The sequence below is a fragment of the Papio anubis genome, chromosome 11 (assembly GCF_008728515.1).
Source record: "Papio anubis isolate 15944 chromosome 11, Panubis1.0, whole genome shotgun sequence".
Taxonomy (NCBI): domain Eukaryota; kingdom Metazoa; phylum Chordata; class Mammalia; order Primates; family Cercopithecidae; genus Papio; species Papio anubis.
This window is the reverse complement of record NC_044986.1, coordinates 55,290,276-55,305,960: the sequence shown is the minus strand read 5'-3', so window position 1 is coordinate 55,305,960 and position 15,685 is coordinate 55,290,276. Positions and strand designations below refer to the sequence as shown.

The 15,685-nt window shown below is 37.4% G+C and overlaps 1 long non-coding RNA gene across 1 annotated transcript in view; it reads left to right on the top strand.

Moving 5' to 3' along the window:
• Positions 1-15,685, top strand: part of LOC110744141 — an 86,266-nt gene that overhangs the window by 32,509 nt on the left and 38,072 nt on the right. The window contains exons 4-5 of the long non-coding RNA XR_002524346.2: positions 943-3,895; positions 8,377-8,511. This is a non-coding gene — a long non-coding RNA (uncharacterized LOC110744141). The remainder of the gene's footprint in view (positions 1-942; positions 3,896-8,376; positions 8,512-15,685) is intronic.

Below are 15,685 nucleotides of genomic sequence, written 5' to 3'. Positions count from 1 at the left end.
CCTTTATTCCAGAGTCTTTTCAACATGCTATTATTCCTCCTGCCTTTGCCCGTCTCTGTTTCACAAGTCATTCTTTCATCCATCATTCTGAACCCCATTACTTTTTCTGACAAGACTGCTTGCTGGCCATTTTTCTGCTGCCTCCTCCATTCTGTTTCCTATCCCTCTGCTTGCTTGAAGGAAGTGCTCTGGCTAACAGAATGTGTAACCATAGGGACTGACAGTGCCAATAGCATACCAAAAACACAGTCTGGAAAAACATTAGCCTGATCCTTTTGTGGTATCTTTTAAACAGAAACAGCCCATGTCCCTGGGTAGAGTTAGAAATTTATAGCGTGGGGCTAAATTTAAACGTAAAACACTCTCCCTTCTTATTTGAGAAGACATACTTTACTTAGTCATTGTAAGGGGACACATGGAAGTTTAGAAGAATGAAGAGTGGAATATTGCCTCTCACCCATTCAAATTCAGTCAAATGCTCCCATATTGGTTCCCATAGAGTGAGATAATTCCTCTACCCATTCCTACCCCTACTAAAAGTCACATGATATATAAACAGCTTTGTTCCATTGTCTATGATTTTTAGCAGCTATAATCATCCCAAATCTTGTTTTCAAATGTAAAATATAGACTGTGACTTAATAATGATGATATACTATGGTGATTATTATTATCATAGTTTTGTTTATTGAACTATATATACCTCTGTACCAGACAGTTATGTCATTATTTCTAAATCTCACAAGAGTACTATGAAGTAAATATTATTATTATTCTCATTTTCCTTATAAGGAAACTGAGGCTTAATTAATTGCCCTGGGTTACTCTGCTGGCAAGTGGTAGAATTGGCCTTGCACAAAGGCCTGCTTGTGGTTGAAGCTCGAGCTTGAAAACCCAAAACTATAGTGTACTTGACTGATCAAAATCACCTGCATTTGTCAGGAATTGGAGGCAACAATGAGGGTGGCAAGAGGCAGGAGAAGAGAAAGCAGAAATAGAAGGTATTGATAGAAGATTCTTGATAAAAATTGTATCAAGATGTCTGTGTTCAATTATATTTCCTTTTCCTTCAGGTCAGTAATTTCTCTTTAAATGTCTTATACATAATAGGTACTTTAAAAAACCTCTAAAAATGGGAAGGCAAAGGAGGAAGGAGAAAGGACAGATGGGCTTAATAGGAAAGGGGGAGAGAATGAGGGATAGCCATGAAGAATGAAGAAAGGAGATAGCAGTAAATAGTAAAGGGTAAATAAGAGAAAATAGAAGACACAGGCAAAAATTGAGGCAGAGGAAGATACAAAGAGAAAATCCCAGCTCATTCTCACTTTCTGGCCTTGAAAACTCATTGCCTTCTTAAACTCTGGACTTAAGGGATAATCATTATGGAACTTAGCCCTGTGAAATATTAACTAGCTGATTAACCTCTGAGCATAGCTTTTCAATGATTGTTTCCTCCTTCATGTCATTTATAATCAACAAATATCCTGAGGACCCTTATGACTGCCAAAGCATTGAAGGAGAAACAAAGATGACCAAAAGTTTAAAACATATACATGGGTAACAACACCCCCAAAGGGAAAGGTGTTGTAAGTGCTATAAGTGGATTGATTAGGGGAAATGACCTCTGGTTTGAATGGAGAAGAAAATGAAAAACTTGCTGAGTGAGGTGATTCATTACTTGCTAAATGGGTAAAATTATAAGGACAGATTGGGAGGAATGGAGTTGAGCAGAAGATACTTCATGAAGAGAGAACATAATTAACAATGGTACAAAGTTGGAAAATTTGGGAGAATCATTCATCTTGCTAGAATGTAGCACACCTGTCTTTCCACTTGCTATTCATTCCTCATTTCCAGTCACTCCCTTGCCTCCATCTTTCTAGCAGTTATTTCTTACCCATGTTTAGTCTCCTTTACCACTTCTCTTCCTCTGCGCATCCCGTAAGTATTAGTATTTGTCAGTACCAATACTAATACTATTACTAATACTAATACTATAGTATTAGACAGACATCTGACCTAGAGAATGCATTTATTTTTTATCGACCAACTTGGGCCTTCTTGGCTTTACCAGTCTCTGAAGTCCTTGCCTCCTTGTTTCACTCCTGCCACTACCATGGTGACCAGCTTTGGATGGGCTTTGCTAGTGACTGCCTGACTAAATTCACATGGGTCTGACCAGCAGTGCCTTCATGCCCACTGTGAGCTTCTTGCCTTCCGAACTTGTGGCTTTCCTGTGGCCAGTGATTCATAAGATGCTATAGATCCTAGCTGCCAACCACGCAAGGAGCAACTCAAAAGCAGAGATATGTGTATTGAAGGGTGGAAAAGGTGAAAAAGTTAATGTCACTAGGGCAAATATTTGACCAATGGAGGATTTGGGGGTGATGCAGGCTTCCTTTCTGACTCCTTCCCCACCCAGTTATGAGCTTGGGTCTCTTGAAGAATGGTCCCACTTAATATTAAGCAGCATTCAACTGGGTAAAACAAGCTTCTGTTAGTTTGTTTTTTCTTCCTTGTCTCATTCCCCCTTTTCATCCCTGCTTCCATGTGATTGCACTCTGTAAAAAAAAAAGAAAATGGTAGGAGAGCAGCTTCTACCCAAGGGTCTGCTTTCTAGAGAGCTAAGTCTGAGTCAGAAACACTGTTATTTTCTCACTTTGTTCCCTTAGCCATCTTATCCAATCCTCTTGTTTCAACTACCATCCATGTACGTATGTGTTCCCAATCTGTGTCTCTAACTCAAACCTTTCTTCTGTGTTCCAGATACAACTATTTAAATGTCTTATGGGTATTTCTATTTGGATTTCTGACAGCTGCCTCAAACTTCTCTAAAATTGAACTAAACGCTGTCTTCCATCATCCAGTTGCCTAAACCACTTATTGGTAATCATTTCTAGCAAGTCTCTCTCTCTCACCCTTTGATTCTATTTATCACCAATGCTGACCAATTATCTTTCCTGAAACTCTTTCCAGTTCATCCATTTCTCGTCATTCTTACTGCCACACTCAAGCTCAGGTCACCAATATGTCTTCATCAGATTCTTACAACATCTTCCTACAGGGCTCTTGGCCACATGCCTTATCTTATTCAAATCCCCACTCCATTCTAGAGGCAGATTATGTTTCCAAAAATCACAAATTTTATCTTCTTACAACCCTGCTGAAAGGCCTTCAATAGCTTTAAGATAAAGGCCAAACTTCTTAGTGTGACTTCCAAAACTCCTAATGCCCTCTACTGCCTATCTCCTGACTCTGAACTCTTGATTCTACTCTGTTACCGTTTACCTTGCCATGTTGAATGGCTTTTGCACTCTCTTTTACTCACTGTTGTTTGTTAAGACATACTTATTTCTCTCAATATTCAAAAGGATAATTTTTCCTTTTGAATTTTACTCCTCTCTAATTTTACTCATTATTTCCATCTCAACATGAATGACATTTACTTGTGAACTAGAGTTTGAGATTCAGGATACAATGCAATTTTGAATAGTCTCAATCTCTAAATTGGGGGATTACAATATAGATGGTTCAGGCTGCAGAGTTGGAAGAGTTATCAAAACTAATTATGAAGATGAAAGGGATGATGGATGGCAGAGGGGAAAACTGAGCTACTTGCTGAAGGCATTTAAGCACAGTCCTTGGGGGGATGAGTACACAACAAAGTGAGGATCCTGCTTTGATAAGGGATTGTCATTGCAGATTACCATGGAAAAGGTTACTGCCTGGGCTACCAAGTCAGTGACTACTATAGCAACAACATTTAAATAAGCCTGGCTGCGATCTTTGGTGTGGTCTACCTCCAACAGAGCTTCAGCTATGTCCAGAGGGAGCTCAACAGCTATAATTGGAATCCCAGGCAGTTCCAGTGGCACAAAACATCAGAATTATGAAGGTAGACCAAGACTACCGTTATTTCATACTCTAGAAAAAATAGATCCTTCCACATACAGGACTGATTAGAGGACCAATATTTAATAGAGATTACGTTGGTAGAAATGGGTCTATTTTATTGACTAGTAAACTCTGTGGATCTATCATAATTCAGACCTCTAATTTAATTTGCCTATGTAAATAGAGTCTTTTACATTTTTATACCTCAGGTCCAACATTTGTAGGCCAATTAATAAATTCTACTTAGAAGACTGAAACAACAAAGCAAAAAAAAAAAAAAAAAAGATCTTTCCAGTTTATTAAAAATAAGAAGAACCCATTGAAAGATCTCTATCTGCCTGCACACGCCAAATGGTAGTTTTCAGCTGTGCCAGCAACGCATGACAAGTGGAATTGATTGTTTGACTCCTAAGTACCTCAGAATACCTGGCACAACAAAGTCCTGACATTGGTTTCATATTTAAATTATATTTTGGCTGTTTAACTAAAAAGTCATTTATTTACTTATTTATTCATTAAACAAGTATATATTAAACACAAGGTACCATCTCTGCTCTGATGGAGCTTATACTCTATAAGCAATTGATGGTTATTAAACTATTGGTTAATTAATTACATTGTCACTTAGTGGTAAAATGAGAAATATCCATAAGTTCTTTTGACCTTGTGGGTTCAAGGCTAGAATAATTACAAAATGATACTAAACTGGGGTAAAGCTTTTTTTCCTTTAAGTTTTCATGTGTAAGTTCATTGCCCTAATAGACTTATCTGTGAGTTAGTTAAAAATATTTATCTAAGTTCCATGCGTGAGTTCTTTTGGACAGAAGAATTGACTCACCAATGAAGGATGTGTGACAATATCCAGAGAGCCATTTTCCTACCTCTTGGCTCAGGTAGCTGACAATGGATGAGCTACAAAGCACAATGTGTTAGGTAACTGATTTAGCAATTTCTTCCACATCTGAAACCTGAGAGGCAGTTTATCCTCACTTGACAGACAAGCACGGTTCTAAATGCCTTTTCTGACGTCCTATTATGAGTCAACAACAGAAAAAGGACTAGATGGGGTTGTTTGTTTTTTTCTTGTAAATTTGTTTGAGTTCTTTGTAGGTTCTGGGTATTAGCCCTTTGTCAGATGAGTAGATTGCAAAAATTTTCTCCCATTCTGTAGGTTGCCTGTTCACTCTGATGGTAGTTTCTTTTGCTGTGCAGAAGCTCTTTAGTTTAATGAGATCCCATTTGTCAATTTTGGCTTTTGCTGCTGTTGCTTTTGGTGTTTTAGACATGAAGTCTTTGCCCATGCCTATGTCCTGAATGGTACTACCTAGGTTTTCCTCTAGGATTTTTATGGTATTAGGTCTAACATTTAAGTCTCTAATCCATCTTGAATTAATTTTCGTATAAGGAGTAAGGAAAGGATCCAGTTTCAGCTTTCTACTTATGGCTAGCCAATTTTCCCAGCACCATTTATTAAATAGGGAATCCTTTCCCCATTTCTTGTTTCTCTCAGGTTTGTCAAAGATCAGATGGCTGTAGATGTGTGGTATTATTTCTGAGGACTCTGTTCTGTTCCATTGGTCTATATCTCTGTTTTGGTACCAGTACCATGCTGTTTTGGTTACTGTAGCCTTGTAGTATAGTTTGAAGTCAGGTAGCGTGATGTCTCCAGCTTTGTTCTTTTGACTTAGGATTGTCTTGGAGATGCGGGCTCTTTTTTGGTTCCATATGAACTTTAAAGCAGTTTTTTCCAATTCTGTGAAGAAACTCATTGGTAGCTTGATGGGGATGGCATTGAATCTATAAATTACCTTGGGCAGTATGGCCATTTTCACGATATTGATTCTTCCTATCCATGAGCATGGTATGTTCTTCCATTTGTTTGTGTCCTCTTTGATTTCACTGAGCAGTGGTTTGTAGTTCTCCTTGAAGAGGTCCTTTACATCCTTTGTAAGTTGGATTCCTAGGTATTCTATTCTCTTTGAAGCAATTGTGAATGGAAGTTCATTCCTGATTTGGCTCTCTGTTTGTCTGTTACTGGTGTATACGAATGCTTGTGATTTTTGCACATTAATTTTGTATCCTGAGACTTTGCTGAAGTTGCTTATCAGCTTAAGGAGATTTTGGGCTGAGACAATGGGATTTTCTAAATACACAATCATGTCATCTGCAAAGAGGAACAATTTGACTTCTTCTTCTAACTGAATACTCTTTGATTTCTTTCTCTCTTGGCCTGATTTCTCGCCTCCTAGCTAGAACTTCCCAGTCACTCTGCTGAACAGGAGCCAGGGTGAGGAGAGGTGCAATCCCTGTCCCAGCCAGCCTCTAAAGGGAATCTTTTCCAGTTCTTGCCTCCATCCAGCATGATAATAATGTGGGCTCATTTTCAAGGTAAATAGGCCCTTTTTACTTATTCTTATAGTACGCCCCATCAACACTCTCTCTAATTTATTGATAGTTTTGTTACTTAAGGGCCGTTGAATTCCTGCATGTTTCTGTATCTATTGAGATACTCATGGTTCTGGTCTTGTCTCCTATTTGTATATGTTGACTATGTTGATTTGCAAATGTTGAATCCAGCCTTTGCATCCCTAGAGATGTAGCTCTGATTTGATCATGGTGGTGGGTGGAGGAGCGATGTGCTGAACTGGCTTCCATGCATTTCCATTGAGGATTTTGCATCGATGTCTACTAGGGATATTGGTCTAAGAAAATTTCTTTTGCTGTGCCCCTGCCATACTTTGTATCAGATGATGTTGGCCCTATAAAATGAGTTAGGAGGATTCTCTATTCTATTGATTGAAATAGTTTCTGAAGGAAATGGTGCTCCAGCTCTCTCTTGTACTCCCAGAATTCCATGTGAATCTGTCTGTCCTGGACTTTTGGCTGGTAGGCTAATAATTGGCTGGCTCCCCAATTCTAGAGCTTGCCATGCTGGTCTATCTAGGGATTCAAATTTCCTTCCTAGTGTAGTCTCTAAGAGGTCCAGGAATATCCATTCTCTAGATTTCTAGTTTATTTCCATGAGAGGTGTTTATAGTATTCCTCTGATGGCAGCTTGTATTTCTGGGGCCGGTGGGTGATATCATCCTCATTTCATTTTATTGTACTCCATTTGATTCTGTCTTTTCTTCCTTACTAGTCTTGCTAGCGGTCTGCCAATTTTGTTGATCTTTTCAAAAACTAACTCTGGATCTATTGAGTTTGGAGTGGCTTTTGTACCCCTATCCTTCCAGTCCCCTGGCTCTGACTTAGCTATTTCCTTTTGGCCTTCCATAGCTTTCAATGCTTGCCTCTGTAGTCTCTTTTAATTGTGATGCTAGAGTGAGTTGACCTGGATCTCTTTCCTCCTGCTCTTGTGGGCATCAGCTGGGAGTAAATTCTCTGCTACACTGCTTTAAATGTGTCCTAGATTCTGGAAGTGTTACCCTTTGTTCTCATTGGTTCTAAAGAGAATACCCTTATTTCTGCCTCCATTCTCATATAGTACCCAGTAAGTGGGCAAGGATATGAACAGACATTTCTCTAAAAGAAGACATCTGCTACAAGCCACAGACACATGAAAAATGCCTACTATCACTACAATACTACTGAGGAAATGCAACTGAAAATCCATAATGATACCATCTCACCAGTTAGAATGTATTACTCATTAGTAAGCTAGGAAATAACAGGTGCTTTTGAGAGGATGGAGAAATAGGGAAATACACTTTACACTCAAGTTGGGGGACTGTAAACTAGTCCAACCATTATGGAAACAGTACATGACCTCAAGGATCTTAGGAATTAGGATGCACCTTACATGACTCCAGCCATCCTACTACTGGGTATATACCCAAAGGGATTATAAATCATGCTGCTATAAGGATATTTTCATTACACAATGTGATGTCGATTAAGTACTATTCACAATAGCAAAGACTCTGAATCAACCCAAATGTCCATCAAAGTGACAGACTGATTTCAAGAAATGTACATACACTATGAATACTGGTGCAGCCATAAAAAGGGATGGTTTGTGTCCCGAAAGGGATATTGATGCAGCAGAAACATCAATATTCCCAGCAAAATATCACAAGAACAGAAAACTAAAATAATCCCATGTTCCCTACCTATAGGTGGAAACCAACAATGAGATCACTTGGACCGGAAGGGGAACACTCACACACCAGGCCTATCATGGGAGGGGTAGGATTGTACTGGGAGCCAGTAAATTCTCATGAAATGACTTGTTGAGGGTGCTGGATTTGTTGATGGAAAGAAAGTACAGTACTTGATGGCATGTTAAGGACAACCTGCACGTTATGTACATGTACCCTAGAACTAAAAGTATAATAAAAAAAAAATGAAATATGAAAAAAAAAGAAAAAAACCCCCAAAAAACTCAATTTTGTTAGTAACTAAAAAAAAAAAAAAGAAAGAAAGAAAAAGGACTAGAATCTGTGTGTGACCAAAGTGCCATGCTTCTATCTTAACTTCTCTCAGGCCATCCTTCCTCTTGAAGAATATTATATATCCAGAAAGAAGAGATCAAAATAACTGATTCCAAAGTGCTGTTCTGATACTACATTCCCAAAACAGACCTACAATGAAGCAAATGGAAAATGTATTCTGATCATGGTAATTATTCATTGATCAATGGGGCCGTCAATTTAGAGTTGGACTTAAATGTCTTTAAATAAATAATTTACAATGTGTACTGGGACAAAGGTAGTCAAAGAAAACAGATGAAAACTCACTGGTATCTAGGGGAAAAGAAAGGTAACTCAAGGGAGACTTTGGTGTGAACTGGGGAGTTCAGTTAACAGTGATGCCAAAGCTCAAAGTAAAGAAACGTGCTGTCAAGGCTGACAAATGGAGAAAAGAATCCTTGGAGTAGGAAGGGATAATTAGAGAACCTCTGTGGGAGCCTTCAGAGGCCACAGAGAGAAAAATGGCCCCTTCAATCCTGAGAAGCCTGTCTGGCTGAAAGAAGGGGAAGTGCTCCTGGCTAGAAGCCTGAAGTTGAGATTAGGGGAGAGTCAGAGGGAGGAAGCGACACAAAGAGAAACCAGGGACTGGGAGGCCTGTGCTTGGGAGTCCTTCAAGGCTCACTAAGAAGTAAGTGGGAGGTAAAGGTTCACAGTTGCAAAGAGCTGAGGAAAAACTAGAGAAGGCCAAAGAAACAGAGGTTTTTGGAACTAGTAGGGGAGGATAACTTGTAGGAGACAAGTTCTTTCAGCAGGGTCTTAAGCCTATGGCTATAATTTCACCTCGAGTTTCTGGCACTTGCATAAACCACTGAAGTGTCTCAGCTTTATAGAAACATTCGGTTCGACTGATGCCCCATAATTCAGTTTCCCCTAATTTAGCTGTATGTTAAACATTGTTTCTTTGGTGAAGGGACTGTTGAATTTTCAGACACCACAGAAAAATAACACTTTTCACTACAAAAATAATACTTTTTAAACAGTTGTCAAAATCCATTATTGGAAAATCAATTCTAGACCTGATTTCCAACAACAGATTAGAGATACTCAGCAAGTGACTTTCAGAACACTGTGGAGTATGCTTTCTTATTTTTAGACCAGGCGTTCTTCCAAAATCTTTGTTGGAGCTCCTTTTTCCTTCTCCTATTCATAGGCAATATCTAGTTGAGAGTCTTCTAACATTACTGCACTCCCAGAAGGATATATTTCTTATGTCTTTAGTATAAAACCTAATACCCTTTTCTAAGAGTTTTAAGTGGTTGATTTGCATTTTCCAAATGATTAATGATGTTCAGCAAGTTTTTGTGTGCTTACTTGCCAGCCATACCACTACACAGTCATTACAGAATGCTAAGTTAAAAAAAAAAAATCCAAAACTGGCACTACCAATTTCTGGCAAGGATGGGGAATCCTGAGGGCTTTCAAATATTGCAGTGGGGAGGTATAATGGCAAAACTCTAGAAAATAGTTTGTCAGTTTCTTATGACATTAAACCTACATTTACTATATGACCCAGAAATCCCACTCCTAATTATTTACCCAGAAAAATGAACACTTACATTCACATAAAAACTCATGCAAAAACATTTAAGCAGCATTTATTCACAATTGCCCCAAACTGAAAACAACTGAAACTTTCTTCAACAGGTTAACGGCTAAACAAATTATAGCAAACTCAAATAATGGAATATTATTCAGCATTAAACAGAAACAAACTATTGATCCATATAAAAATATGGATTAATTCCAAATACAGTCTAGTAAATGAAATAAACCAGTCTTTAAAAAATTACATGCTACATCATTGATTTGCATGTCATCCTGGAAAAGGCAAAACTATAGTGACAGAAAACAGATCAGTGGTTGTGTGGATGGGGGGAGTGGGTCACAGATGAGGGAAGGATATAACTCTTAGAAGGTGCACAAAGGAATTTTGGGCATTATGGAACTGTCCTTTTCCTGACTGTGATATTAGTTACATGAATCTATGTGTGTGTTAAAACTCATAGAACTGTATATTCCTCAAAAATAGGTGAATTTTTATGGATGAAAATAATGTATATATTTAGATATGATATATAAATATAGATTATACATAAATATAGATTATATATATTTGTTGAAGGAGTTTGTCCTTGCCAAGTGAATAGAAGTGGCCTTCACTCAGATTAGCTTTTTAATTGTAGATAGTCACACTATATCTAGACTTTAACTTTCTGTCTTGTAATTCTGATTTAATGCCTTGGAAAGGTAGGACCCAGATTCAGGTCTTATGTAGTCATTTTACTTATCCTTTATGAACGGAGAACTGATGGGAAATCTCTTTGCTGCAGAGTAAACAACTCCATTTGAAACAAAAGTGCTAATTTATTCTTATTTTTTAAAAGTTCCTTCGCAGATTTTACTTGCTTTGTTTTCAGTATACAGAAAGGGGTCTTGATGGGCCAGGGCTGAAACTGCGTAAGTCCATAATGTACAGTGAGGTGACATTCCTCTCCACTCACCCCATCCCTGAACAAGTATCGATTTGCATCGACAGAGTCTTCTGGGGGTGGTAGATGTGGGGAGGCTCACTAGAGGGAAGGATGAGTGGCAGCAGAGGCCAGATAATAGAAAGTGATTGCAGGGCCACTGATATCCAGTGTGTCATTAGATACATAAAATCTGGTTTCATGAGGGGGAGATTCAGCAACAGGGCTTGAGAGTAGGAGGGAGGCAGTGGGTTGGAGTACAGAGCAATGCCTGAAAATCTATTCCAATGGAAAGTGCCATCTTTAGGCCCAAGTAATATGGCTTTTTCCTTCCTTTGGTACCTAAGTGTCACACAGAGGGAACCTTGTTCTTCTGCATTACAAATGGTTGCAAATCTGTGCATTATTAAGAAAAATTGAAGTGTTTGAGCCAGTTTAACACAATGACTAGAGGCAGAAGCCAGGGAAATGTTAAGAAGAGCTTAGAGGTGGAAGTTCCAGCAATACTGGAATGGAGATGACACTGAGGAACCCTCCCTTGCCTCCCACCTCCATGGCTCCAAACACATAGAAATCTTCAATAACAATATAGCAAAAAATTATAATGAAATGCAATCAAGAGAAACGTTAGCTGATAAAACAATAAAGATGAAACATGAAAACAGGATAGTAAGCATGTGAGCTATTGTCCTAATGACTGCCTAGTGGAAGTATTTTTTCCAGACCTAACTCCAATGTCCAGGAAGCTGGGTTTTAGTGCCCATGTAAGGGCTTGAATTATAGCTTGGCCTTTGCCAGAGGCTGAAAGATAGAACTGAGATTTTCGCACAGATCTCAAAGCTGGGATGATAAAAGGATTGCCTCTTTTGTAAAGTTGGGTCTGGAATTGGCAAGGTATCATTAGTCTGGGACTCTGGGCAAAAAGGAAATCTGGGAACAAAGTTAAACTAAGTTAAAAATTAAGTACTAGTAAATAATGTTGAGGAAGTTGGATGTGCTTGCTGGAGAGCTTGAGAGAAAGTATCTTAGTTCATATGTGCTCTGAAGACACCACCTATTGTCCAGATCCTAACTACAATTTACTAGCTGTGTGATCTTAGATAAGTTACTTCCTTTAATTTTCTTACCTGTAAAATGTAGATAATAATAGTGCTTACACTCAATATGTGTCGACTTCATCAGTAATAACTCATTAATATTTTATCTCTAATATGTTTAGAATATTAATTTAAAATATCCTTTTAGAAAAAAATAGAATTTGAAGGGAACTTTCTTAACCTGATTAAGATTATTTAGCATTCTCTTTTTTTTTTTTTTTTTTTGAGGCGGAGTCTCGCTCTGCCGCCCAGGCTGGAGTGCAGTGGCCGGATCTCAGCTCACTGCAAGCTCCGCCTCCCGGGTTCACGCCATTCTCCTGCCTCAGCCTCCCGAGCAGCTGGGACTACAGGCGCCCGCCACCTCGCCCGGCTAGTTTTCTGTCTTTTTTAGTAGAGACGGGGTTTCACCGTGTTAGCCAGGATGGTCTCGATCTCCTGACCTCGTGATCCGCCCGTCTCGGCCTCCCAAAGTGCTGGGATTACAGGCTTGAGCCACCGCGCCCGGCCTAGCATTCTCTTTAAAGTCTGGAACAGAATAATAATACCAACTATTACTGCATCTATTCAATGTTGCACTTTATTGTCCTATCTCACTAAGAAAAAGAAATAAATAGTATGGGCTATATTTTTCTCTATATGAAAATTCCAAGTGGATTTACAGACAAATTAAAATAATAAGAGTTCATCAAAGTTGCCATGTATGAGATCAAGAGAGAAGAATCAGTGAATTCCTATAAACAATTTGAAACAATTTTGAAAATTTAATAATAGTAAAAATTTTCACAATTGAAACAATGAGATAAACTCTCATATAACCAGGAATAAATTTAACAAACGATGTGCAAAAACATTATGGAAAATATAAAATATTATTGCAGGCCATAAAAAAGAATTAAATAAATAGAAAGACCATGGTCAGTGAATGGGTAACTCATTACTATAAATGTCATTTTTCTGCAAGTAAATTATGCATTTGAGTAAATTCCAATCATAATCCCAACAGGTGTTTTGTTTTGTAGAATTTTATAGGATAATTACAAAATTCATATGGACAATAAAGAGCCAAGAATGGTTGAGGTAATTTTAAATAAGGAAAACAAAAGAGGATGTGATGTGTCACACAGATCTCTTTTTAGATATGAAGAACTTATTGCCCCAAATGTTGATAGTGCTGCCAAGAGGCACTCCTTAGTTATCAGCTGCCTTAAGATATTGCCTTCAACAGTGGGTGTGACCTTGAACTAGATGGCTGTTTTCAACTTAAGATATGTAATATATTAAATGCAATTCAACTTAAGATATATGAAATATCTTAAGTTGAAAAGAGCCATCCAGTTCAAGGTCATGTTGGCTGTCCAGGGCAGTTTCCTAATCCATGCTTGGTACAACCCTGAAAAGCTGTCCCAGCTCCAGAGCTTCCTGTAAGGTTGGCTGAGGCCTTCACTGGGACTGCATCACACCTCAACTTCTCTGTCTTCCCAATTCATCTTGTTTTCTTTCCCTTCCACAGGTTTTATTTCAAAGAAGAATCCCTAATAAACATTCATGCTAAGTTCTATCTCAGGATTTTCCTCCCCCTGGAACCCAACCTATGATTGAAGACTTATTATACAGCTATAGTACTTAAAATAGTGTGATATTGATATCAGGATAAATGAATAGATACATGAAACAGAAAATAGAGTGCAGAAACAAAACTTGGTATGTGAGAGGCGATGTAGTATTAAGTTGGAAAATAATGGACTTTTTAGTTAACAGCTACCGGAACAAATTTCTATTCCTGTGGAAAAGAGTTAGGTCTATTGCCAAAAAATTTTCATGAGGAACAAATACCTAAATGTAAAAAAAAAAAGATAAAATTACTAATAAAATATAGAATAGTTTTTGTGATAAGGCAGGAAAAGTTTTCTTAAATAAAATGCAAAGGTTGAAACCATAGAGAAGAGATTGATAGATTTGATTACACTTTTTGGGTATTTTAACACACAAGGCTCAAACTTGGAGATATATAACCAAGAGAGGAATAGTATTCAGGAAATGTAAAAAACTTCCACCAATTAGTTAGAGAAAAACAAACAACAGATAAAAAACTGGAAAAAGGCATGAAGTGAAAATTTGCAGAGGAAGCTGGCCAAAAATCTTAAGAAAAAATAGTCAGACCTATATTAATTACCAATGAAACATTTAAGAGATAATATTTCTCATCCACGAGGAAAGCAAAAATTAAAAAGTATGAATATAACATATGTGAGGGAAATGTGACAAAAATAGCAGCCTCGTTGGAGAAGGATTTGGCAATGACTTACAAATTTAACTCCTCATAGATACCCTTGAGAAACATAAAAATGTATACATCGTAACATGCATAAGGATAATCAGTGCCACTTTGTAATAGCAAATATTTGGAAACAACCTACATGCCCATTAACAGGGGGATGGAAAAACAATTATGTATGTATAATGGACTAGTATACAGCAGTCAAAGTGAATTAAACACATTTACATATTTCAACAAAAACCTGAAACATAATGTGAAATAAAAATTTGTATACAGTAAGATACCTTTTTAAAAGTTAAACTCATAAAGTAATGTACACAATTTATGAAAAATATATGAGTGATAATTATTTTAAAATGTACTACAAAAAGGAAGCATAACAACTTTAGAAGAGTTGTGTCTTTGAGGAGAGAGGAGAATGAGATGGGAAAAGCCTTCAATTATATGTTCCATGTTTTTCCTATGATAATCATCTGAGGTGAAAATAATCTAAATATGGCAAAATGTTAATATTAGTTGATTCCAGGTGGTGGGTATAATTTTTAATGGTGGATATTCTGTGAACTTTTATGCATGTTTGAAATATTTTATTATATAGATTTTCAAATTAAAAAGCAATGACAGATAGTAGAAGCAAGAAATGCAGTACTCTAGAACAGATTTTGTCAGCATTTGCCCAGAACAGAGAAGTACAGACAAGTTCTCTACCTAAACCTTCTATGAATAATTTCTCTTGCCTTCCCAGACTGTGCTTAGTAGACTTAGGAAACCCTCTTCTGACCCTGGCATTGCAGTATGTATTTATTTCCATTACATCAGTTAGTCTTAATATTGTAATTATTTGTGGTCTATCACTTCAGAAAGCTCTGAACTTCTTGAATCCAGTGATCACATCTTTGTACCTCTGAATCTAGAAAACATAGCATAATTTCCAGAACCCAGTAGATGTTCAGAAAAATGTGTTTTGAATGAATAACTTAAATAAATGATATAATACATTTGCAACTTATTTCAGGTCTATTAAACTTCCTATAACAGATACTGGTCATATTTGCCATTTCCAATTAACTGTTGAAGATGGCACAATTGACTCAAGATTTAACATACCTCCAGTAAGCCAAGCCCAGGAGAACATCAGTGTCAAAATGCTCTACCGTGCCTACAATGGTCAGCTTAATTATTTCTATTTAATAGGTCTTTCCCTAATAGTCTGATATAATGGCAGATACTTTAGACCAGAGATTCAGGAGATTTGGACAGATCAGATTATAGGTGTCCTCTCAGATAAAATGATAAGATAGGTTCTTTGGCCCATTCTTCTCTCATCAGTCTCTGATTCTTCTTCAAAACTTGAGAAGCCATTATTAGTTGGCCCACATATTTGGCACCTTAATTATACCATCTTTTATTATTTTTATCCTTTATATTTGTGCTCAGTGTTTATACATATATAAATTTATAAATATACACATACATACA